At 48.8% G+C, this 27,222-nt stretch overlaps 1 protein-coding gene across 1 annotated transcript in view; it reads right to left on the bottom strand.

The window, feature by feature from the left end:
- Window positions 1–27,222, bottom strand: part of LOC138505118 (mucin-3A-like) — a 1,277,237-nt gene that overhangs the window by 92,286 nt on the left and 1,157,729 nt on the right. The gene's annotated exons all lie outside the window — the stretch shown is intronic.

Below are 27,222 nucleotides of genomic sequence, written 5' to 3'. Positions count from 1 at the left end.
GGAGTAAATGGTCTCACCTTACAAAGGGGCATTTAGTGGCATGCCCACCCATAGTGTTTTCAGAAGGCATCAAACTACTAAATGATTCGCCATACTCTACGATAGACCAACATCTCACAGATGTTTAACAAAGTGACTGCTTCAGTTGAGGACATTCAAGGGTTTTGTTTGAACATGGTATTAAAATAAATTAACTTCATGCTGATTATGGCACTCATTGTTCTCCTTTCTTCACAATAATTTGGAAATGTCCAGAACCATATAAAGGACCAGAAAAGCAGTCACTAAGAGTGAGCATTCTCATCGGCTCAGAAAATCAAGATTTCCGAACGATTCCAGGCACTATTATACAATTGCTCTGAATTTCACAGTTATGGTAATGCGCAGCTAATCAGAAGTCCATGGTGCCTGCATCTCGGTTTAGGTCGAAACGACCGAAAAAAAAAGGTCGAAACGATCAAAAGTTCTAAAAATGCTACCACCAAAGGATCGATCCTCTGGTGGTAACATTAAAAAAAAAAAAAACGGGGGCTGCGGGGGTGTCCCCCGCATTGCCCCGCTCACTATACTTTATGGTATAGCGAGCGGGGGCTGCGGGGGACACCCCCGCAGCCGTCTGTTTAAAAAAAAAAAAAAAGAGAAGGACCCTGCAGCGCCAGTTCCCAATCACAGAAGTGAAAGGGGACTGGCGCTGCAGGAACCAGCGTGTGTGTGTGTGTGTTACTATCCTTGTGGGGACTTGGGTATGAAAACACACACGCTGTGGGGACTTGATTTCACTGTGGGGACCTAAACCCAAGTCCCCACATGGTAATGCCTTCCAAATGATTTAAAACAACTTAAAAGTCATCTGTGCCAATTTTTATAACTTTTTAAAAAATGGCCTTGTGGGGACCTGTGTTTATTTTGGTGTGGATTTTTTTTACTCAGCTCTGCCCCCGCAGGCTGGGTGTGGTATTGCAGTCATCAACACACGGACAGGAATTTAAACACACTTGATAAATCGGATGCCCTACATGCTTAGGCAGCAGGCAGCAGATTCATGGGAACCATTTATACACAAATACAATTATGTTTTAAATGGCCTAAACTCTGCGTTTAAATGTAAAATAATGAAATTAAGCTGTTTTTTGTGTATTTTGTATGTTTACAGAATTGGATATAATTGATATGCAATGTAAGTGTTCCCTCATTGATTGCACAACACACTTCCAGATTCATTTCAAACATTGGCTACTTTTGTAACAAACGAATCACAATGTGACTTACTTTACTTCCTTAATTTTCTGTGATTTTGTTGAAGTCCCTATAGGGATGGTGTGTGATGATATTGAATTCTACACTGTCAAGACAACACATTATGTGCACTGATGTCATCTTGTCTATAGTCTGATATGTGAATTAATTGAATGTTGGCATCGCATTTTGTCTGATTATTCAAAAAATATTCACACGGTTGATGTTTAATTGATACTCATTTGGTTTCATTACAAGTTGATCTCCAAGGGGAAAAAGTGGCAGTAATGGAATTGCCGGCACTTTGATCAATATGCTGATATAAGGGTTATTGAAAATGGACGCTAATTCCTCTGGTGGAATTAACCCTGAAGAAATTAGCGCTGGAGGAATAAGCAATGAAAACCAGTGATAATTCCCCCGTGGCTAAATCCTCCAGTGGAATTAGCGCTGGAAATAAAAATGCTAATTCGATCCTATCTTCAAGTTAAAATAACAAACGAAACGCTGCCAAAAATAGTGGCCAATTTAACCAAAAATACCCAAAAGGTGAAGGAAAATGCATTCAGGTGATGTTAATGAAGCCACAGATGCACCCAATTGGCCATACAAAGGTATGTGGATACAAATAGTATGTAATGATGATGAACTCCCCATAGAGCTGATATGATGGTACTAAATCCACCAAAAGGATGGTGTGTGGTCATGTTGAGGTCCCCACTGGGATGTTGTTTGATGACAGAGGTATTCATAGAGATGGTGTGTCATGGCAAAGAAGGTCCCATGAGAATAGTATGTAGTTATGCTCAAGGTCCCATAGAGATGGAATGCAATGATATTTAATCCTCCAACTGGAAGGTGTGTGCTGATGGTGAGTTCCCCACAGGGTTGATATGTGATGATATTGAAGTCCTCACATGGATGGTGTGTGCTGATGGTGAGGTCCCCAAAGGGATGATATGTGATGATATTTAAGTTTTCACATGGATGGTGTGTGCTGAAGGTGAGTTCCCCACAGGGTTCATATGTGATGATATTGAGGTCCTCACATGGATGGTGTGTGCTGATGGTGAGGTCCCCACGGGGATATGTGATGATATTGAAGTCCTCACATGGGTGGTGGGTGCTGATGGTGAGGTCCCCAAAGGGATGATATGTGATGATATTGAAGTTTTCACATGGATGGTGTGTGCTGATGGTGAGTTCCCCACAGGGTTGATATGTGATGACATTGAAGTCCTCACATGGATGGTGTGTGCTGATGGTGAGGTCCCCACAGAGATGATATGTGATGATATTGAAGTCCTCACATGGAGGGTGTGTGCTGATGGTGCAGTCTCCACAGGGATGATATGTGATGATATTGAAGTCCTCACATGGATGGTGTGTGCTGATGGTGAGGTCCCCACAGGGATGATATTGAAGTCCTCACATGGATGGTGTGTGCTGATGGTGCGGTCCCCACAGGGTTGATATGTGATGATATTGAAGTCCTCACATGGATAGTGTGTGATGATGTTGAAGTCTCCTTAATGAAGATGGGGAGGACAGCCCAGCCAGCCGGCTAGGAGACTGGTAAGAGTTTTAGAGTGTAGTCCTCCAATCAGAGGGCAGAAAGGCAGCCAACAATGTGACCTTAGGTGGAATAGTATTGCAAGCTGTAAGGTGTAGTAGACTCTATGGTCTCTGTCACTCACAGCGGCCATCTTCAAAGAGCAACTGCTCAGACGAATAAAGAATTATTATTCCACCCTCTGCCTTAAATGGGGGCCCTGCGTGGGGAGGCCAGCCCAGCCTGCCGACTATGTTCTATGCCACGCACAGTGGCCATCTTCAAAGAGCAACTTCTCCAACAAATAAATAATGATTATTCCGACATTAGCCTTCTCCTGCAATCCAGACAGCTGCAGGAGGGGTTCGGATGCCACTCTCCTGATGTAGCTGTACATCTGGTTGAAATGTATTTCATAGCCCCATCATATCACAACCACATTAGTAAAGGACATTATTATAAGGTTGACTTTGTTTATAAATGGAGATACCAGCAGTTCTCAAAGGCCCTGTTACATCTTTAAAGTGATGGTGGCAACACGTCTCAAAGGCATTGCTATACCTTTATTTTGAAAGTGCCTGTAATTCTCAGTAGGCCTGACATACTTTAAATGTGGCAGAACAAGTTCTGCTCAGCAGGCGTGTTGCACTTTTGATGGGGGGCTAACATTTCTCTGAAAAGTTGCATTACTTTTGGATGGACAGTACCAGCAATGTTAGAGTATTTGGATGTTGCAATTCAGTGACAGAGCTATGTGATACATATCACTGGAGTAAAGAAGGAAGAGTGCACATCAGGATGAAGGTGCATTGGCATGTGCCAGGTTTTACCATAATATACTGCCTGGTGTTGTTGAGTGGGGAGACAGACTTGAGCTAAGACTTTGGAGTCAGTCAGATTTGCAACTAACAGACTGGTGGACTGACTACATTGTCTAGCTCTCTTCTGACCTCCATTGATAAATAAACATAGCCAAACGCAAAAGCCAGCATTTTAGAACTGCTAAATGCTCCATTTATAAAGAGGCTGTGGCATCAGCAAAATCTGTCTCACAAGCTACAGTACTTATCAAGGAGAATGAATCTTTGCTTACAGATTGTACGAACTCTGAACCAATTCTAACCTCAAACCTGGCAGTACATAATGACAACTTAACAATATCTAGTGTGGATATCCCACAAACGCATCCACAAGTTTACCCCTGGTCCTGCCTGGGATTTATTGAAACCTCCTTTGTATATCAATCATAAGGTCATAACCGCCGGTATGAAAGAAGTTCCATGTGCCCATGGGCAAGAAGGAGGCCAAAACTGTAAAATGGCTGCTAGAACCCCCAGTACTGTCCATCCAGATATATTCTGCTCAAATTGATTTTCTATTTTACAAAAGAACAAAACCTGCACTAAACTGATGCAGCATCTCTAACATATATCAAAGTTGCTCGTACTAAACAACCCATTCTCGATAATTCTATAAACTACCTACCCACAGTATGCATGTATTAAATCTTATTCTGTTCACTCTATTGAAAGTTGTACTAAATGGTGCAATTAATGCTTTGATAAGTGATGTATCTATTCTCAAAACATACTTAGTAAATGCTGTAGCAATATTAAATACCATTATGGAATTGAGCATGGATGCCTCAGCACTATTTACTGAGGTATTATTACAATCTAACAATCATAAGGTTCCAAACATTAGTGCACATCACCTTTTACCTGCCCCTGGACTCGTCCAAACTACCATGTGCACCAGATGTTTAATTTAACATTGATCCCATCCAAATAGCAAGGCCTCCACTGTTTCACTCACACCTTTCCTTCATATTCAGTACAACATCGCCAATATTCCCATCTATATAATTATCTTCCACCACGCATGTTCCCTAGAAACTATGCATTTTCCTATTCCTGATGTATTTTTCCCATCCAATATACTCTGTGTGTTATCTTTGGTCTCTGTAACCAAATCAATAAGTTCATGTTACATCTTAGAGGGTACTCCTGAGGCCAACATGGGCTCAATGACGGAAATGACAGTTTCCTGGTTGTGTGATGTACATTTTCTCGTAGTATACTGAGTGACCTCAACTGTCTATATTTCCTCCACATTCATTGGTCTATAGTTAGCAGAGTGGCAGTGGAAAGTAATTCTGACTATAGGAGATTGAATGCATGAACCATCTCTTTGTGGAGATGAGTTATCAAATATTAGCAATCTATCTGCAAATAACTCACTGGCCATGAAAATATTATGTAATCTTTTTTTTGTTTCTCCCATGTACAATCTGGAATCATTGCTGATGACTGTACAGCACCCCCTTACTTGTCGTATCCATTCTTCTACTCCCCTACTTTTTCTCTCTCACTTCCTCCTTCCGATTCTCCAGTTCCCTCATCCCCTCCTATTCACTTCCCACCAGCACCTCCATTGTATCCTTGTTCTCATGCTTCAACACCACTCATGTGGTTTCCAACTCTTCCACACCTCCAAATTCTCCAGCACCTATGGGCTCCCCTCCTTCTACAGCCTCTCTTGCCTCACATTCACCTGTTCACATCCACCATCTTCTGCACCTTAAAATATTTAATGATGGCCATCTTTGCTTCCTAGTTCTTCTTGATATCTCAGCAGCATTCAAAACTGTAATCGAAAAAACACTCACCGAAAATCTACATCTGCATATGGGGATCATCAGTGTCATCCTCAGCTGCTTCAAATCCTACCTTGCTAATTGCCACCAGTTGATACAAATGGATTCCTCCAGATCACCAACTCTTCCAACCACCTTTGGAGCCTCGCAAGGATCTGTCCTTTCCCCTGTGATCTTCAATCTTGGTACCAACTCGCTCTCCTGTGGAAAATCAAGCCTTTCATCCCAGAAAACAACTTCAGATTTACTGTCCAAGCCTTGGTCCTCTCCCACCTAGATGATGGCAATGCCCTTTTGGAAGGCCTCCCAGTGACTGCCATGGCACCCCTGAGAGGTATCCTGCATGCTGCAGCTGGTCTTATCAAATCACTCTGCACATTCAATCACATCACCCGACACTCATCTTGCTGCATCATCTAAAAGGCTGTTACTCTGAAGTACCCAATCTACCTCACTGAGAAACTCAGTATTTCCAGAGGCCTACAATCCTCAAGAAGTAATGATATGTGCAGAAGTGAACTCCGGAGGTGCAGGAAGGAGAGAACCAGAAGACCGGTCTTCTGTGTCTATGCCCCAAGACTCTAGAACCTCCTACCATCAACATATGAGTTTCCCCCTCACTTCTAAAGTTCGGGAATAAGCTCAAGATCCTCCTCTTCAAGGAATGGCTCCCCCCCCCCCCCCAACACCTGGGTCCACGCATCAACCACTTCCCACACTATCAGAGACTGGGTGAACTGTCCCCCACTGATTCCTCCCCAGTTGCTTGCAGATCTCTTGCTGCTAAATAGCTCATATTCCCCCTCCCCTATTAGCTGCCTGTTCCCTTGTTTTTCTGTTTCCTCGACGTTTTTCTCCCCTTACAACCAAGCCTGCATCTCGGCAGCCTCTAACAACTCCGACGTATTTTTCAAAATCTGCAAGGAGCTGGCTAATCCTTCTGCAGTCTCTACCTCCCCTGTTCCCTCCCAGGCCCTTTGCACAGCATAGGCATCTCATTTCACCACTATAATTCAGGATATCCTGTCCACTCTCTCTTCCTCTACCTCCTCTTCCTCTCCCTCTACCTTTCCAGGCCCCTCTCTGGCCAGTTATCCTCCTTCCCCCTGCTCACTCCCAACAATGTTTCTAGACAAGTCCGATCTATGACAATCTTGTCAAAGCAGGTGCTCTCCTGCTCCTCCAGAACCATCAAGGACCACATTGACACCTTTGCTCATGCTTGGCCGATTTCTGCAATCATTCTTTTGCCACTGGAACCTTTCCCTCCCCCTTAAGCACTCCCTTGTGCACCCCCTTCTTAAGAAGCCTTCTGCCTAGCCTTCCTCTCCAGCAAACTATCACCCGATCTCTCATCCTGGGCAAACTTCTGGAAAGGCTAGCCATCTCCCAGCTTATGCTACATACTGAATCTGTTGGCTGTCTCCATGACCACCACTCTGGATTCAGAGCAGCAAGAAGTACTGAAACTTCTCTCCTGAAAACCTGTGAAGACTTGCTCTCCAACCTTGACTCTAACCTATGTTGTGTCCTCATTGTCCTTGATCTATCCTCTGCTTTCAACACGGTCAACCATGCCATCCTGCTCAATCTTCTCCGAGAAAACCTGGGTAATTCGGGTCATGGCCTTGCATGGTTGACCTCCTTTCTAACTGATAAACCCTCCCAGGTCCAACTTGGGTCTTTCCTCTCTTCTAGCACTCTCTCTACTTGTGGTGTTTCCCAGGGGTCTAACCTCTCTCCCTGGCTATTTAACCACTAACTGGCACCTCTGGCCTTCCGCATCTCTACCTTCTGCTCTAACATTCAGTGTTATGCAGATGACACCCAGCTATCCTTCAGGCTCCCCTCAGCCTCTTCTCCTTCTCTCATACCTGACTGTCTATCCGCAATTCAGGAATGGTGTGCCTCCAACGATCTGTGCCTTAATGCCAGTAAGACTGAGATCCTGCTCATTGGGACTCTTGCTCCCGCCTTCCCTCTCTCACTCTGGCTGCCCACCCTGGGCCCTCTACCTGCTTCTTCCAGGGAGGCGCAGAACCTTGGGGTCATTTTCAACTCCACCCTCTCCTTCTCTCCTCACAGCTCTAACGTCTCTAAGAAGTCACACTATCAGTTGCACCTCCTCAGGGGTATTCTTCCTTTTTCTAACTTTCCCCAGAAGCTCACTGTCTCCAGAGCCCTGGTCCCCTCGAGGCTGCACTACTGAAACAGTCTCTTTGTAAATCTGCCTGCCTCTACTCTTCACCCTCTACCACTTATCCAGAACAGGACTGTGAGACTTGTCATTGGCCTCAAGCCCAGGGATCATATCTCTCCGCCCTGAAATCGCTCCACTGGCTCCCTGTGACTCCCTCTGGCTGTGGGGATCAAGTTCAAGACACACTGCATTGTCCACAAGGCTTTCTAGGGCTGGGGACCACACTACATCCAACTTTCTCTTCCTAAGCATCTTCCTTCTCGACACATCTGCTCATCCACCTCCAACTCTCTGAGGGTCAGACACTTCTCCAGGCAGAGAGTGGGGGTAGATATCTGCCCTCAGTTGGGGCCTCCCTCTGGAGCAGCCTCCCTGCCTCTCTGAAACTTGAGCAGGACCACCTAAGGTTCCGTAAGCAAATCAAGACCTTCCCTTTCAATTCCGCTTTCTCTCTCCCCTCTCCCTTGCCGTTATCTCTCTCTGCTGTGCATACTGGTTACCTGGCCACCCACTGAACCTACGTGACCAGGCTCCTGAACGACCGGTTGCCCTTTCACTGCCTCTGGGCCCCCCAAACACTTAAGGCACTGTGTCTGCAACCCTACAGTCCCTGACTCTCTGCACATATGAGTAGCCTGCCGGCTGCACTGACTAGCTGCTTGCACTCTCCCCTCCCACCCTGGCACTTCTCCCCCTGCATCCCCCCGCACTTGTGCGATGTGAATGACACAAGGCCTAGTAAGATTGTTGTTTTGTCCTCCTTCTGTCCTCCCTTCCTTGTCTTGTCGCGCCTATCAATACTTGTGTACAGATGCGTTATAAATGGCATTTTACCATATATCATATCATATATCATATTATAGAAAAGCGCTCCATCGCATCCTGAAGTAAGGTCCGCGATCAATAAATACCCTAATAATAGTAAAAAGGTTTCAGTTGATGGAGCATAATGCATTTTCAGATTATTTTGAGGGACTATTTGTTTATGGCAAAGGGCTTCATTAGGAGTTGGGATATTATTCCTTTGGAAATATTGCCAAACAACAATGCTACATGGTATAAGCATGCAGTAATGGGAGGGATATGCACGATTCAATAGTTATTACCCGTTTTGGAGTGTCATTGAATTCCACTGTGGAAAAGTGGTATTACCACATGGTAACAGTATATGCCATAATGCACAGTGCAACAAAACCTGTAATTTGGTGGATGTCATATGTGAAAATGTTTGTCTTCACATAAGTGCTTTCATGTCCAGATGCAGCCCTACTTATTACTCTACACTCCACTCACATTTCTCCACCATCACACACTGGGACTCCTTACGGGTTTGGTGGTAATTTGATAGTAATCAGCCAAATTACCACCAAACTTGAGTACCATTGCCACCACTTGGTCCCATGGGTTTACTATTGTTGGCAATTCCCCATTTTTGGAGTGCTTAGGGCTCCATGGGGAATTTTGTTCTATATACCGCTGGCAGAAGTACTGCATGTTAAATATGTCGATTTGAAACGGTAAAGTGACGGTTTTACCTTCAGCTTGTTGCTGTAGGGAAATTGTCCACTTTGCCTCAAAAGTTATAATTCGGTGGTGCGAGAAAAACTGGTAATTTTGTTACTGCCAAACAATGGCTGTAACGGAATAACCACAATGTTTTCCCTGCGATGCTGAACTTGTAATGAGACCCAGAACACAGGGTTTATCCCAGTGCCCCACATCTAAAGATATGTGCTAAAATTGAGTGCCATGAAATAAGTGCAGTGAAATTCAAATAGGCTTCCCTATTTCCATATAAACCTTTTGCAAAGCATTGGTGCGCAAAATGTATAAAGTTTAAGCATAGTAAACGTGCAAGTACACTGTAATTAAAATGGGAATATCTGCCTTTACCATTTGCAAAACAATTTCAGTAGGAAACATGACAACAATATAATGACAAAGATCAAAAGTGAAACCAATACTTTAGTGTTGCTTAACTTTATAAAAATCATTATTTACTTTGAGACTCAAAATACTGTGCAGCTTTTAAACAGTTTATACGTTTGGTGTTTCCAATTTTAGAAAATGCTGAATGCGAGGTTTCACTTGCAACTGCATGTTTTGTGTTCCCTTTGGCAATGATGATGCCAGTGTAATCTAGGGAGGGGTCACTTCCAGCCCGGGAAGGGCTATTGTAATGCAGATGCTCCTGGGCTCAGAGGAATTTAGCACCTCATTACCACACCCTTGGCTTTGAATTCCTTAGTGCTGTGGAGGAGGGGGAATGGTTGCTGCAGCCAGGGCCATAGTATGAACATTTGCAAATTTGCCTGTTCTCAAAAATGTCAGTAAAGAAGGCTCATTTGGTGTGCACCAGCACTGCTGTAACAGGGGCCCCCAAAGCCCCCGTGGTGCAGGGGGCCCCTGCTAGCACATGTCCTGGGAGGGAGCCCCATTTGAAGAAAAAAAAAAAAGATTTTTTATTTCTTTTTTAAAAATGTTTCTTTTTGAATCCACTCTGCATTCATAAAGAAATTACTTTTGTAATAGAAATCATTTCTTTATGAAGGCAGAGAGACTTTAAAAAGAAACTTTCTTTTTAAAGTCCGAGGGCTCCCCCAACCCCATGACATTGAAGACCCCTGGCAGGAGGCTTCCATGTCATGGAGTCTGGGGGAGCCGTATGACTTCAAAAAGAAAGTTTATTTTTAAAGTCACTCTGCCTTCTTAAAGAAATTATTTCCATTATGGTTCGGTCCTTAACGGAAATAATTTTTTTATGAAGTCAGAGTGACTTCAAAAAGAAACAATTTTTTTTTGAAGTAATAGGGCTCCCTTCAACCCCATGACGTATGTAATGTATGGTTGGCTGGGTGTGCATGTGCATGTACGGTGAAAGGGTGCACACTTAAATGTATGGGTGGCTGCTTGGGTGTGCCTGCATGGTGAAAGGGTGCACACTTAAATGTATAGGTGGCTGCCCATGCGAGTGTATGGTGAAAGGGTGCACAATTAAATGTATGGGTGGGTGCCTGGGTGTGTATGACTGATGGTGAAAGGATGCACACTTAAATGGCTGGGTGTGTGTATATGGTGAATGGTGTCCGTGCTTGTGTTCAGGGGCGCAATAAAACCTACATTTTGGGGGAGCTAATCCTTCAAATGTTGGGAGAGGCGCTAACTTCACAGGTGGTGGAGGAGGGGCAAATTTATTTGTGTGGGGGCATCTAACTTTATGCATTGTAATGAGACTATTCTAGTGCAGCTTAAATGTTACAAGCAGTTAACTCTCCTCTTTAAGTCTGAAAGCACCCACTTATGGACTGCTGTGAGAATGAGCGGTCTCTTGTTCCCTCTCTACCCTTCCAATCACTACGCTTGCATGCAAGTACTAAACCCACATCACGATGTAAATTGCCTAAAACATTTGGCATTTGAATGCAGGTACTAACAGTGAAATGCTTTACGTTCGTAAATGCTGGGCCCTTGTTAACAGCGCAACACAGGTGCCGTTTAACATCTGTGTCCTGTTCTCTCCGCAACTGCCCTGAAGGTCAGCCAGGTACAGAGACAACATAACCCAAAATTTCAGGGTGGGGGGTGCTGAAGCCCAGGCAACTCAATGATGCTACTTGTGTTCAATGCCTTGATTACTTATTGGTAATCGTCATTACTCCTAGGCCTATTCTTCCTCGTCCCTGTACTTGTGTATGAGGCCGTACTTGTGTATGAGGCACTCTGCCTCATACACAAGTACTGGGATGAGGTAGAGGTACATGGAGGTAATGCCTGACTTACCTACGTGTAATGTTCATTACTTCAAGTCCCACTCTTCCTCATCCCACTACTTACCTATGAGGCAAGGAGCCTCATACGTAAGCTGTGGGACAAGGAAGAGGGATATGAAGGTAATTCTGGGCCAATGAGCTGATTTTGTGGTTGGGGTAAGGGGTGGGAAGGAGAGGCGATGTGTGGGCGGCATGATTGTGCGATAAATCATAATGGTTGTCCATGTCCAGGCTAAGCAGGCATGATATTTGGTATTAGTGGCTAGAAAGGCATTTTGGTGCAGCAAGTCTAGTCAATCCTCAGTTTGGAATGACTTTTTATAACTGCACATTTCTGATAAAGCAGTCCTGCTGAGTGTAATTACCTGTCTATACTGGCATTTGTTGCGAGTCTGGCCGTTTCTTACTGCAGCATTGTATATTTTTGTGGGTATCTGGGTCTCTGTGATAAAATGATATAAGTAATTTATAACCCACCTGTACACAAGTGTTTCTAGGCGCGGCAAGACGAGAGGGAAGATAGAGAGAGGACAAGACAAACAATCTTACTAGGCCTTGCGTCATTCAGATCGTGCAAGTGCGAGAACGAGAAATGCAAGCGGAAAGGGAAGGGGGAAGTGCAAAGAAGAGGGGGATGGGAAAACAGGGCAGTAATGCTCTGAGTAAGTGCAGCCAGGGCAGCGCGGCTCTGGGTAGTGCAAGGAGAACAATGGACTATAGGGTTGCAGTTAAAGCCCCTAAGTGTGTGGTATGCCCGGAGGCAGTGCAAGGGTGACTGATCAAGAAAGAGCCTGGACTCAGTGAGACTCTGAGGGTAGCCAAGCAACCAGTCGGTACCTCAGACAGGTAAGTCAGGTAGGTCAGCAGGGGAGGGAGAGAGAGAAAGCAGAGGAGAAGAGGAAAGTTTTGAGCTGCTTCCAGAACTTCAAGTGTTCTGCTTAAGTTTGCAAGGGGCAGCGAGGCCATTCAAGAGGGAGGCACCTGCAGAGGAGAGAGATCTACCTCCCACTCTCTGCCTGAAGAAGTGTTTAACCCTTAGAGAGAGTTGGAGGTAGCTGGGGGAAGGGCTCGAGAAGGAAGGTATTTTAGAAGAGAGCGTTGGATGTAGTGTGGGTCCCGACCCCAGAAAGCCTTATGGACAGTGCAAAGGGTCTTGAACTTGATCTTTGTATCCACCGGGAGCCAGTGGAGAGATTTTAGGGCTGGGGAGATATGATCTCTGGGCTTTAGGCCAAGGATACGTTTCACAGTCCTGTTCTGGATTATTTGCAGTGGGCGGAGAGCAGAGGAAGCAGCTTGAGAAAGAGGCTGTTGCAGTAGTCCAGCCAAGAAAGAAACATAGCTCTGGAGACAGTGAAATTCTGGGGGAAAGTGAGAAAGCAAAGAGTCCCTTTGAGGAGGAGGAGTTGGTAGTGGGACTTCTTGGCGATGTCCGAGATGTGAGGAGAGAAAGAGAGAGTGGAGTCGAAGATGACACCAAGGTTTTATGCCTTGCAGGAAGGCGAAGGAAGAGGGCCGAAGGTGGGAAGCCAGAGAGAGAGGGAAAGCAGGGGCAGGGGTCACAATGAAAATGATCTCCATCTTAAAGGCATTAAGGCGTACCAATCCTGAATCACAGATAGACAGTCATGAATGAGCGAGAGAGGAGAGGGGCCTGAAGGAAAGCTCAGTGTCATCTGCATAACACTGAAAGTTAGAGGAGAAGGTAGAAATCAGGTGGACAAACTAGTCAAGTAGAGGTTGAAAAACCAGGGTGAGAGGATAGAGCCCTGGGGAACGCCACAGGTAGCGAGTGAGATGGCGGAGAGAAGGGGACCAAGTTGGACCTGGGAGGGGCAGTCCAAGTGAGAGGAGGTCAGCCACTCCAGGGCCTGATCTGTGATGCCCAGGTTGTCACATAGTCGATTGATCAGGATGGAGTGGTTGACTGTCGAAAAGTAGAGGAAATATCAAGGAGGATTAGGACAGCAAGAATGCTGGAATCAATGTTAGAGAGAAAATCTTCATGGGTGTTCAGGAGAGCAGTTTACATTCGTTTGGCAGGTCTGAAGTCAGACTGATGGTCATGGAGTCAACCAGCAAATTCAGTGTGGAGAGTAATCTGGGAGATGACCAGCTTTTCAAAGAGTTTGCCCAGGAAATGGGTAATGGAGATTGGGCTATAGTTTGCCGGGCAGGTAGGGTCGGCAGACGGCTTCTTGAGGAGTGGGTACACAAGACAGTGCTTAAGGGAAGAGGGGAACATTCCAGTGGCAAAAGTGTGATTACAAAAATCGGCCGAGGGTGTCAATATGGTCCTTGAGGGTTCTGGAGCAGCAGGGAAGCACCTGTTTGGACGACACTTTCATAGATCGGATTTGTCTAGAAACCTTGTCAGGTGTTGTCAGAGAGAAAGAAGAGAAAGGAGGAGTCAGAGGAAGCTGATAGCAGACTGAACTATGTTGAGCCCAGGTTTGTGAGTAGAACAAGTTACTTACCCCTGGTAACGTTCTTTCAATTGGATGTTCCTCCCACTTATTCCTCATTTTATGATAATTATCTCTCCAGCTTCAGCAGCCTTTTTCCACAGAGGGCGCTGTGTGCAGTGCCATCGAGTCAATGTCACTCAAGGGCCTCCATTCGATGTCATCATCAGTATAAGTAGCTCACGCAGTGCCCGTTGGCTTGAGTTCTGTTTTCCCCCTCCTGAAGAGGAATTACTCGGCGTACCCTAGAACATAGGCAGCAGAAAGCAGAAAGTGTATTAGGAACAAGTTACTTACCTGTAACTGATGTTCTCCAGCATGGGTCTGGCATGGATTCACATGCTCATGAATATTCCCCGTCGTCAGGCTGGGAATCCTCGGTAAAGAAAAAACCAGTATCAGTTTCGTTTCTGATCTGTCTTTCGTAGTAATAACCAATCACTGGTCTCTGCGTCATACTGACCACAGCCAATGACTGCCCTCTACCTAAGCACCGCCTCTGGCAGCCATCTTCAGATTTGGAAGCACGTGAAGTGGCAGTATGACCAAGTGAAGAGCCGCAGAGGGGTAGGCGGGAGGGTTCGCATGTGAATCCATGCCAGACCCATGCTGGAGAACAACAGTTACAGGTAAGTAACTTGTTCCTTCTCCAGCATGGGGTCTGGCATGGATTCACATGCTCATGAATAAAGAATACATAGCAGTACACACATGCACAACCACGGGAGGTGGCAAAGGCTCAACATTAAGCATTACATCAAACTCAACATTAAGCATCTTACCTCCTCACCAGGCTCACCTCAGGCGAACAGGTTGCGCAGCACTGCTTGGCCGACCCTGGACTCCTCCCTGGAATCCCGATCGACGCAGTAGAATTTCGTGAAGGTGTGCGTCGACCTCCACGTAGCAGCCCTGCATATGTCCAGCAGGGGCACACCAGAAAGGAACGCCGTGGTAGCTGCGATCGCTCTAGTGGAATGGGCTCTCGGACGGCCAGGCAGCGGTCGGTTTGCCAACCGATGACAGTACATGATACAGCCGGAGAGCCATCTGGAAATGGAAGCCTTCGAGAGAGCCTTCCCCTGATTGACAGGTCCAAAATTCACAAAGAGTTGTGACGTCTTCCGAAAACACTTCGTGCGGTCCACGTAGAACTTCAGCGCTCTAGCCACATCCAGCGAGTGCAAAGTCCTCTCAGCCGGCGACGAAGGCGACGGGAAGAACACAGGCAACACCAAGGGTTCGTTGAGATGGAAGTCCGACGGTACCTTGGGCATGAAGGAGGGGTGCGTCCTGAGCACTACCCTCGTGTCGTGAAAAGTCAAGTACGGGGCCTTGCAGGAAAGGGCCTGGATCTCTCCCACCCGTCGTGCGGAGGTGATGGCCACAAGAAACGCTGTTTTCCACGACAGAAACTTCAACGGGGCCGAGTGCAGAGGCTCGAACGGAGGTCCCATGAGCTTGGTCAGCACCAGGTTGAGCTCCCACGCCGGGGCCGGAGCCTTCACCGGCGGGTTCGATCTGAACAGTCCCTTCATGAACTCTTTCACCAGACGATGAGACCACAAGGACGTCCGGCCCGTGGTTCTGGTGTATCGGGAGATCGCAGCAAGATGAATCTTGATGGACGCGTGTGCCAGTCCAGCTATGGCCAGCGTCAGCAGGTACGGCAGTACCTGGGGAGCCGTAATCCGGAGAGGGTTAATCTTCTGTGCGTGGCACCAGACAGAGAACCTCTTCCATTTGTGTCCGTAGCATTTAAGAGTCGAGGACGCCCTGGCCTTTGCAAGAACCTCTCTGCAGTCGGCCGGTATGTCGTATCCTCCAAACTCTAGCACTGCAGGAGCCAGGCCTGCAAGTTCAGCGATTTCGGGTCGTGGTGGAGGATGGCGCCTCCTTCCCTGGAGAGTAGATCCGCGTCCACCGGCAGCTTGATTGGCGGGGACGCTGACAAGTCCAGAAGGTCCGGGAACCATATCTGCCTCGGCCACGCAGGTGCGACGAGGATCATCCTGCACCGTGACCTCTTGAGCTGGTTGACGAGCCGGATTAGCAGTGGCAAAGGAGGGAACGCGTAGAGGAACAGGCCCTCCCAGGGGAACGAGAAAGCATCGCCCATGCTCCTCGCCTGGGGAAACCTGCTGGCGAACCTCCGGCACTTGGAGTTCATCGCCGTCGCGAACAGGTCGATCTGGGGTGAGCCCCACCGTCGGAAGAGGCGATCCACTAGATCCTGCCGTAGTTCCCACTCGTGGCACGAGCGCAGCTCCCTGCTGAGTGAGTCGGCGATGGTGTTTTTTATCCCTGCCAGATGAACCGGCACCAGAAACATCCTTTGGGCGACGGCCCAATGCCACAGGTCCTGCGCCTCCTTGGACAGTGCTGGGGACCTGGTTCTGCCCTGTTTCCTGATGTAAAACATGGTGGTGGTGTTGTTGGTGAAGATCCTCACCACCTTGCCGTTGAGGGACGGAAGGAAGGACCTGAGGGCCCAGAACACTGCACGGAGCTCCAGGACGTTGATATGGAGGGACTTCTCGGTCGGGAGCCAAAGGCCTCTCGCGTGCAGATTTTCGGTGTGCGCTCCCCACCCTTCCAGAGAGGCATCCGTGGTCACTGTCTCCTGGTGGTCTGGGGTCTGGAAGTCCATGCCCGCCGTCAGATGCGCGCGGGTGCTCCACCACCGGACCGCTCGGCGGAAACTCTCGTCGAGTGTGATCCTCTCCTCGAAGCCGCCCGTCGTTTGGATCCAGCGCGCGTCCAGGAACTCCTGCAACGGGCGCATCCGGAGCCTGCACATGGGAATGAGGTAGATGCAAGACGACATCATTCCGAGGAGGGACTTGATGGACCTCACCTTGGCCGCGTCGGAAACCAACATCCGCTGTACCTTGCCCAGGATGGACCTGGTCCTTTCCTCCGACGGGGAGGCCAGAAGGGACACTGTGTCGAGCTTCGCTCCCAGAAACAATGCGTTTTGCGCGGGTACCAGGTGGGACTTGGCGTAGTTCACGGAGAATCCCAGGTCCGTGAGAAGTTGGACGGTCCTTGCCGTGTGCTCCACGGCGAGCTCCCTCGTCTTGGCTCGGATGAGCCAGTCGTCCAGGTAGGGGTAGACGTGGATCCCCTCGCGGCGCAGCTGCGCCGCCACCGGTGCAAGGCACTTGGTGAATACCCTGGGTGCCGACCGTAGTCCGAAGGGGAGGGCTTTGAACTGGTAGTGACGCCCTTGGACCACAAACCTGAGGAATTTTCGGTGCCCCTTTAGGATGGGAATATGGAAGTAGGCATCCTCCAAATCCAACGACGACAGGAAGTCTCCTTCCTCCAGCTGACCCAGGACGTGCTGGAATGTGACCATCCGGAACTTCTGCGCCTTGATGAACTTGTTCAGACGTCGCAGGTCTAGGATGGGGCGCCATCCTCCCGTCTTCTTCACGAGGAAGTATCTCGAGTAAACTCCGGAGCCCCGAAGCCTCTTTGGGACGAGTTCGATGGCGCCCTTCCTGAGCATCGCCTTTACCTCCAGGAGAAGCTGAGGGACGTGAAGCTCTTTCCTGGCCACGGGGGGGACGCGCGGGCACCTTCTTTGAAACTCGAGCGCGTGGCCCCGGGCTAAGGCGTCCAGCACCCAACGGTCGGTGGAGATGGACTCCCACACGCTGACGAAGCTCGCCAGCCGGCCTCCCACCGGGGTGCTTCGGTGGGGGCCCGACCCCACGGCCGGTTCAATCCTGTTTCGACGAGGCTTTGCCGCCTTGACCTCCTTGGCGACGACGGCGGGGTCCGCCAGACTTGCCTCGTCCTCTGTAGGCCTCCTGAGACGACGAGCGGGCCGCTTGACGGTAGGTGGAGAAACCGCCGCCGGAACCTTTGGAGGCGCCCTTGCCTCCGCTGCTCCGAAAGGGCATCCGTCGTTGCTGCAGAACCCCAAGGGCCCGGGCCGTCTCAGTGTCCGCTTTAATGGCCTGAAGGGAATCGTCCACTGTTTTCCCAAACAGGTTGTTCCCATCGAACGGCATGTCCAGGACTCTGGTCTGTACGTCTTGCCGGAAGTCCGTAGCCTTGAGCCATCCACGCCGCCTAAGGCACACGCCGTTGCCCAACTGGCGAAATCCAGTGTCGCCGATGTCCGTCGCAATAGTGATGGCGTGGTCCGACGCCACCTCACCTTCCTGTAGGATCTCCAGGGCATCCACCCTCTTGTCGTCCGGTAGGAAGTCCAGCAGGGGAGCCAGTTTGTACCATAGCTCCCTGTCGTAGCGGGCCACGATAGCCAAGGCGTTGGCCGCTTTCATCGTCGTCGCTGCAGACGAGATGACCCTGCGTCCCATAGCGTCCAATTTCTTTCCCTCGCCGTCCGGTGGGGAAGTCGATGTGGAGGCCGCACCCCCCTCCCCCGCTTTCTTCCTGGCCGCCGCAGAGACGACGGAGTCCGGGGTAGGCTGCGCCCAGAGGCACAGGGGGGCCGCGTCCGGGACCCGGTACTTCTTCTCGTACCGGTCTCTTCTAGCTGGCGTCGTGGAAGGGTTCTTGAGGAGGGAGAGGCCCTCATCCCAAAGGTCGTCCAGTAGAGGCACCGCGAGGACCGTCTTCCTCTTGGCCTCGCGCCGTTGATAAAGGAATCCTTCCTTTTTCTTCTCCTCAGGGCAGAGTTGGAAAAGCTCGGATGCCCTGGCGATCATGGAGTGGAACGATCCAATCTCGTCGGGCGGAGAAGCCCTGGTGGGAGGTGACGACGGTAGATCCTCGTCGTCCGTACCCGTCGCTGCCGTGTCAGTCCCCGTATCATCCCCTCGGGTGGACGGGGAGGAGGGCTGGACGGGGCGCGACGGCTGAAAAGGAGGTGGAGGGTGAATCCTTCTTTTCTTGGGCGGGGGAACACCAGAAGGTCCCGGTTCAGGATCCCCCGACGGGAGAGGTTCCTCCGTCGGCAACGGTAGTCTCGTCCTTACCTCTGAGCATAAGGACTGTATAGCCAACAAAATGGCCGCCGAGTTGTCTTGCGGCGCTGGCAGAGGGGAATCCGACGGGCGATCAGGAGCCCCGTCGGCACCCTCGACGATGTCGTCGTCACCTGCGTCGGGATCCATCCCGACGGGCCGGTCTTCATCCACGCCAAGGCCGTGGCTTAAGACCTCGATCAGCTCTTCCTCCGAGGTTGAAGCCGAATCTACGACGACGCCCTGCCCCCCCTTTTTCTTCCCCGCCGGGGATTTCACGGGGGTCCTATCGATGGGCACAAAAGAGGACTCCCTCTGAGGTGGCAGGGAGACTCTGAGCCCCGAGGTCGCCACCACTGGTGTAGCCTCCACAGGCTGAGCCAGGGCCGCCGCGACAGTTTCGATAGAGGGCTTGGCCGGATGGATTAAGGCCTTCACCACCTTAGGTGCGCTCACCGCCTTATCCTTGAGGGGGGGGGAGACACTGCCTCGCTCCCCCTCCGATGGGGCCTTCAAGCTCGACCGGGGCCTCTCCAGGAGCTTCGCCGGGTGCTCGCCCTTCCTCTTACCCGACCCAGAGCGTTGGCTCGTGGCTGAAGGTGCCGGGGAGGGTGCGCCCTGCCTGGCGCCCGTAGAGCCCGACCGTTCGGCGTTCCCGGTGCCAGCGGACTCGCGGTGCTTGGCCTTGTGTTGGACCCCCGTCGCCGGGGCGTCCTCAAAGGTCTTAGAAGACCGCTCGGATTTCATCCTCTTCTTCTCGCCTGACGGGCTTTTCCCTTCCAGCCAGTTGGCGAGTAGTTGATGGCGGTCCTTCATGGTCTGCTCCGACATATTGCCGCAAAACGCACAGTCCTTCTCCACGTGCGTCTTGTCCTCATGTAAGCAGTAGAGACAAAAGGAGTGTTCGTCCTCCTTAAAGACGTTCTGCAGCTGGCATCCAGGGCAGACCCTGAACAGCTTTCCGGGCGTCGAGCTTCCCTTCTCCTGGGCCATGGAGTCCTCCAAAAACGTAGCTTGACGAAATCTTCACCCTTGAGGGGCGCAGACGAATCCGACACGGGTCCCCGTTGATCGGATGGAGAGTCGGTGGAGCTTGAGGCTCTTTTGACCGAAAAAAACGAAGTTTTTGAGAAAAAACGTGAAAAAATAGCACTAACCCTCGAGAGCAATAGCACGAGGATCCCAACACATGAACGTGCGGTAAAAATCTGAAGATGGCTGCCAGAGGCGGTGCTTAGGTAGAGGGCAGTCATTGGCTGTGGTCAGTATGACGCAGAGACCAGTGATTGGTTATTACTACGAAAGACAGATCAGAAACGAAACTGATACTGGTTTTTTCTTTACCGAAGATTCCCAGCCTGACGACGGGGAATATTCATGAGCATGTGAATCCATGCCAGACCCCATGCTGGAGAAACACGTAAATTGTAGAGTGGGGTAGGCTGAGAGGGGCGAGAGGGAATGCGTGGGAGGAAAATTCCATTGAAAGAACGTTACCAGGGTTAAGAAACGTGTTCTTCAAATTGATTTTTTCCCCCCCACGTATTCCTCATCTTATGATAGACTCCCAAAGCAGTAATAATTTGGAGGTGGGAGTACCAATTACATTTAAATTTAATCATGGACTGAATGAAGGACTGCTTTTGCAAATTGTCCTCCCTGACTGGAAGATGAATCCAGGGAGTAATGTCTTAAGAAGGTATGGATAGACAACCAAGTGGCCACTGAACAAATATCAATGATTGGGACACCTCTTTGAAGAGCAGCAAATGTTGCCATGCCCCTTGTGGCATGTGCCCTTAGGCCTTCCAGCGGGTCCTTACCCGCTAACATATAGCATTCGCCAATAGCAAGGATGATCCATCTGGATATGGTTTGTTTAGTAACCGCAAGACCCAACATGGGACCAGTAGAGCCAGTGAACAATTGGTCATCCTAGTGAAATTTAGCCATTCTGGATATATACAAACTGAAAGCCCTTTTGGGGTCCAGTCTATGCAATCTCTCCTCCTTTCCTAGATGAGACGGTGGATAGAAAGTTTGTAATGTAATGTTTTGTGACAAACGGTAGTCGGAGACTACCTTCGGTAAAAAAGAAGGCTTTACCTTGAGAATGACCTTGTCTTTATGAAATACTGTATGTGGAGTTTTGCAAGATAGGGCCTGCAACTCGCTTACCCTGTGGGCTGATGTTATTGCAATAAGCAAAACGGTTTTTAATGTCAAGAGCCTTAAAGAGCATGATTTTAAAGGCTCAAAAGGAATGCATGTTGAAAACCTTAACACTAGATTGAGGTCCCATACAGGGATATTGAATTGGACTTGTGGATATACATTAGTAAGGCCTTTCAAGAATTGAACAATCAGAGGGATCTTTAAATATGAATCCTCCTCTGAAGAGCACTTGAAAATGGAAAGCGCCGCTAGGTAACCCTTAATTGTACCAATCTTGAGCCCCAGAGTTGCCAAATGTAACAAAAAGGAAAGTACTGTAGGTGTTTCATATAGAAAAGGATCCACATTCCTATCTCTGCACCAGTTGCTGAACTTGTTCCAACGGCACAAAGATTTTGTTGCCTTCTGGCCGAGAGCAAAATCTCCCTTACGTCATCCGGGAGGTCCCAATCCTTGTATCTCAGCCTTTCAGAAACCATGCGTGAAGGCTGAGTGTCTTGATCGTTGGATGGATGACCAGACCTTCCCCTTGCGAGAGAAGATCCTCTCTTTGTGCAAGAAGTATTGGAGGGCAGATGGACAAGTTCAGAAGGTATAGGAACCACATCCGCCTGGACCAATCTGGGGCAATTAGGATCCTGAACTTTCGGAACCTCCTGATCACACGAGGAATGACGGGGAATGGAGGAAACATGTACAAGAGTGGAAACTCCCAATCCACTATGAATGCATCCCCTAGAGCTTGTCTTGGAGGAAATAACCTTGAGCAAAACAGTTTGCACTTCGGTTGACACTGTTTGCGAACAGATCCACTTGAGGGGTTCCACAAAAGGTGAAGATCTCTTGAAGGACTTTCTGAGCTAGTTCCCACTTGTGGGAGACTGTGCTCTGTCTCCTCAGAGCATCCGCCGCCATGTTCTCTTCGGCTAGTTGAACTGCAGATAGATAGATTCCATCTTGTATCACCCAGAACCAGAGCTGCATTGCCTCTCTGCACAGTGGTAGTGACCCTACACCTCCCCTCTTGTTGAGGTAGTACATGGCGACTGTGTTGTCCAACATTATCTGGACATTCTTTCCCGTGAAGATGGCAGGAAGACCTTCAGCACTATGTAGTTTGGAATCCGATGGAGATGAACAGCCGCTGATTGTCAGATCGCTGTCGTGATCTCAATAGCCAATGAGGGTCAGCCGGCTCAGAACTGCCAACAACCGTGGACCGAAGACAGAAAAACCTTTCTCCCAAGAGCGTGCTCTGCAGGGTAGTAAAAGTACCTGCCAGGCCAGGGGCTTGAGCGAAAAGTCAAGGAGCAGCAACAGTGCTAGAGGGAAGAAAAACAATAGCACAGCATGAATACCAAAATACACCGGTCCAACACTCTGCAACACCACCAAATGATCCCATTCTTACCTGCTGTGTTCGAAGATATTGTGGTGAACCTGCGTGTCTTGTGAGTAGAAGTTGCAGTAAAGAAGAACCAAGTTCCCAGTGCAGATGTCCCAGAAAGCCTAACCCAAACGGCACGAGGGCGCATCTAACAAGTCCAAATGTAAATCCACGTGAAGTAGAAGCCACAAAGTCCAAATGGGTTGCTGAGTAGTGACCCAGATGAAAAAGCAGCAGAGCGTCCAGGGGTCACCTCGGTTCCTTGTGGCAGCAGGCGGGTAACCAGTGGAGAGTACAGCAGAGCGTCCTAAGGTTACCCTTTGATGTTATATGCCACAGTTGAATCGATCGGCGTGCAGGCTAGCAGATCATCCAGCGGAAGGAAATAAGAGTACACCAAGGTAAGTGAGAACAGAGACTCTTTGTCTGAACGCAGCAGTGATTCCCAAACAGGTGCCGTAGACAAGTCTTGAAGGGGGAGGAAGGAAAGGAGGGAAGGACCGCGCACAAGGTGGGAGGAATTCAGGTAGGAATCATGTTGAAATACGTGAGTCAAAGTTAAAGCATAAACAGCAAGGAAGCAGGTACTAGAGTATCTTGATGCAATGAGCAAAATCCCCAGAGGGGGAAAGCAGTAAAGCGGCGTCGGGTTGCAGTCCACAGGTTCGGTAACCAGGGGTGGCAGCCAGAGGGAAAGGGGAACCAGGCGTCAGAAATCAAACAGGGAACAGACATAAATCAATCCTTAAGCAATTCCAAAAAATCGAAATACCAGGAGTTCAAGAGTAAGTGAGACTTAAAAAGACGAGAGTAACTCAGTTAAGGAGCACCGAAGGAGCGTTTCTCGCTGTTATGAGTAGTGTTTGAGTCTGGAAGCCGGGAGGTACGTCGCTTCCGTATCACGTGACCGTGTACACGTAGGGAATACTGGATGCTGTAGTTCTTTTACGCTTTCCGTTGTAACAAGCGCCTCGGCAGTCTCCATTTGAGTTTGTCCCCACGGCTATGCGAGGAAAACCATCACCGGGGCATGACAGTACCCCTCCGCAAAGAACCACTACCCCGGGCCATACACAAATGGCCCAGCCAAAATGTCTGCAATAAACGCGGGGCATGAAGATTGGAGGCTGGTTCCCAAGTCCTGTCCTCCGGGCCATAACCCTTCCAGTCAACAAGATACTGGCGAACACCAAAACGAAGCCGAGTTTCCAAGATAGCGTGTACCTCATATTCCTCCTCACCCTGTACCAGTACCGGAGCAGGGAGAGGAGGGAACCGGGTGTCCGGCAGGCAAGGGCGAAGGAGAGAAACATGAAATACTGGGTGTACATGCCATTGTGCAGGGCTATCCAGACGAACAGCAGCCGGATTTAGGCAACGTACAACCTTGTAGGGACCCACATAAGGCATTAATTTGCGCTTTCCACGGATGGCGAGATGTTTCGTCGACAACCACACTAGATCACCTGGTTGGTAAACGGGAGAAGGAACATGTCGTTTATCCGCTTGCCTCTTAGCAGTTGCTTGAGCAGTATGTAGATAGGCAGCTACTGCCGAGCGGATATGTACCAGAGAATCTCGTATGGACTTCGCCGCTGGTACCTGCTCCAGTGAGGGCATGATAAGGGGGATGACCCTGGGATTCTGCCCATACAAGGCGTAAAAAGGTGAACAGCCCACTGAAGAGTGCCTGGAGTTGTTGTACGCGAACTCCACGGCCCCCAAAACCGACAACCAATCCGACTGATGTTGCAAACAGAGACAACGTAAATATTGTTCCATGGTGGCATTGGTACTTTATGTTTATCCGTCGGTCTGCCGATGGTAGGCTGAGGAGAGGTGGGCGTCAATGCCCAGAGAGGCAGTAAGAGCACGCCAACATCGAGACGTGAATTGAGGCCCTCGGTCCGATATCATCACTGTGGGGAGTCCAAAGAATCGGACCAAATAGTCAAAGAACAAGGCCGCTACCTGAGTAGCCTTGGGAATACCCTGGCAGGTTATGAAACGGGCCATTTTAGTGAACACATCCACTACCACTAAAATAGTGGACATGGACTTTATAAAAGGTAATTCAACTACCAAGTCCAGTGTCACAGTGTGCCAGGGGCAAGGGGGTATGGGGATTTGCATCAAAAACACCACTTTTTTTCCAGATTGCCTTTTGCATTGTGTGCAGAGGGAACAGCGGGACTTCACTGCTCCTGCCTACCTTTCTCAAAGGATCCACCCTGTCTCCACCACCAGGCCAACCAGATCCCCGTACACCAACATGCTCTCTATGCCACTAATGAAAAGAGTAAAAGCGGGTGGGTCCAGCTTCCCCTACCTCGCGCCCACCCTCTGGAATGCCCTACCTCCCACCATCCGTGGCGAGGACTCCCTCACCACCTTCCGCAAAACACTGAAAACTACCCTCTTCACATAAGGACCGACACATCAGCACAAATACTTATCATTTAGGTTTGTAATTTACGCCCAAATGCAATATTTGTAACAGTATGATTTCCTGTACTACTCATAATGTGTCAACAATCGCTATCATATGTACCATGTAACTAAGTTATTGCAAGTAACAGCGCCTCAATGCCCCTGGGCTGCTTGCGCGCTATATAAAAATTTAAATAAATAAACATAGTGGTTCACATCCTCTTTCATCCCAGGCCAGGAACACCAACACCGCAATAGGTCGTAAGTCTTAGCTTGACCTGGGTGGGCGGCCAATCGAGAGTCATGAGGCCATTCCAAGGCAAGTTTTCAGGAACGGACATCTGGAAGATACAACAGCCCTTGACGTAAGGCAATCCTGCCACCAATTGGATGCCAAGGCTGTCTAAAAGGGAAGGATGGTCCATGGCCCATTGTTTTAATCGGGTTAGGAGAGAAGTAGAGACCGAACAGACACATACCACCGACCCAGTGGGTAGTACAGAGGGCCGTGGTTTCGGAGTATCTGAATCCACACCAATGCGTGACAAGGCATCCGTCTTACCATGTAAGGGACCTGGTCGGTAAGTGACTGTGAAATCAAACATGGAAAAAACAAATGCCATTGTGCTTGACGGGCATTGGTAGACTTGGCGTGAGACAAAGCTTGAAGATTACGATGATCAGTGAACACGGTAACAGGATGGCGAGCGCCCAACAGTTGATGTCTCCATTCCTTGAACGCGGCTCGAATAGCCAGTAATTCTCTTTCCATGATGGTATAATTGCACTCAGCAGGAGATAGGGCCCTGGAATAATACGCCACTGGATGTAACCGCCGGGTGGAGGATGTTGATGGTGTAAACAAAGTGGATGGGAAAGGCTGGAACAGGCTGGAACGGCTAGAACGGCTGGAACAGCTGGAATGGCTAGACCAGCTGGAATGGCTAGAACAGCTGGAACGGATGAAGTTATTGAAAAGGATGGGATGGATGGAAAGGAAAGGATGGATGGAAAGGCTGAAGTGGATGGAGCGGATGGAATGGATGGAGCGGATGGAATGGATGGAGTGCATGAACGGATGGAGTGGATGGAACAGATGGAGTGGATGGAAAGGATGAAGCCGATGGAAAGGATGAAGCCGATGGAACAAATGGAAAAGGGGATAGAATGGATAGAATGGTTGGAAAGGACAGAGCGAAAGGAGTGGACAGAGTTAATATATCTCTGTATATCCCTGTATCTCCTACTTATGCTATGTATACGCTATGTACCTGTATCCCCATGTTATCTGTATCACATGTTCACCCTATCCATCCTAACGCTTTATATATGTATGCCGCTTTGTACGCCCCCTGTCCTCCTCTCATGCTTGGTCGCATGTTCGCATGTGATTTACTAATAACCTCCATATCACACCACTACGCTTACTCTCTCCTATACACCATCCTTCAACTAGAACACAGCTATACTAGGACACATTCGGCCTAGCTGTTCCCATGACCCCACGAAAACCTCAATCCTAATAAAACACAGCTAGCTGAGTACATACTGGCTAGCTTAGGCATCTCCTCAGGCCTAACGCAGCCAGAACTCAGTCTGGGTGTCCACCCTCCAGATTGAACACATCCAACTGATTTCATCAGCACCACACATTCCGCTAAAAAGCAGATATCATGCAACAACCCCACCAGCTGCACACATCTGGTACACCCACGCACCATACGACACTCTCTCTCTATTGACTTGAACAGCGGTTCCCGAGGGCGTTCAACCTACCAGCGCTTTGAGATCATACCAGTGATTCATGAGGCGCTATATAAATGCCAAGTAACATAACATAACATACCCAGGTTATCACGGAGACGGTTGAGCGGGATTGCATGTTTTTTTTTTTTTAATAAAACATTTTATTGTTTTTTTGGTTACATAAAAACATACAGCCCCATACAACGGGGTAAACAAAATGTCCCCCTTACCCGCCCACCAATTGTTCATTGCCATAGTCTTGTACCAATGAGCCTTAAAAAATGTCCTGACATTTGTTCCTTTCACATCACCCAGCCTAGAGCACTTTCAAGTCTTGGAGTGGCAGTTTGGTTTGTCGTTATATAGCTTTAATGCGCATCTTCCCAGTTACGCCATATTTTCTGAGCTTTCTCAGGACACCCTCTAGCAGTGTAAACCCTTTTTTCCATTGCGGTGCAGATGTCTTCATCCGTGATCCATTGTTCATAGCTCGGTTGTCTTTCGGAGCCCCACAGTTGCGCTATATTCCTTTTAAGTATCGCAGTGGTGGTGGATAAGAATGCTCTTTCGTACCTTGTTAGTTCTATATCTTCTTCTATCCTGATCAGTAGTTGCTTTGGATTTACATGTATTCTCTTTCCCATTACCTTTTACAGTTCATC

The sequence above is a fragment of the Ambystoma mexicanum genome, chromosome 11, assembly GCF_040938575.1.
Source record: "Ambystoma mexicanum isolate Mex_15411 chromosome 11, UKY_AmexF1_1, whole genome shotgun sequence".
In the NCBI taxonomy this organism is placed as follows: domain Eukaryota; kingdom Metazoa; phylum Chordata; class Amphibia; order Caudata; family Ambystomatidae; genus Ambystoma; species Ambystoma mexicanum.
The sequence above is the reverse complement of the archived record's forward strand: the minus strand, read 5'-3'. Positions and strand labels throughout refer to the sequence as shown.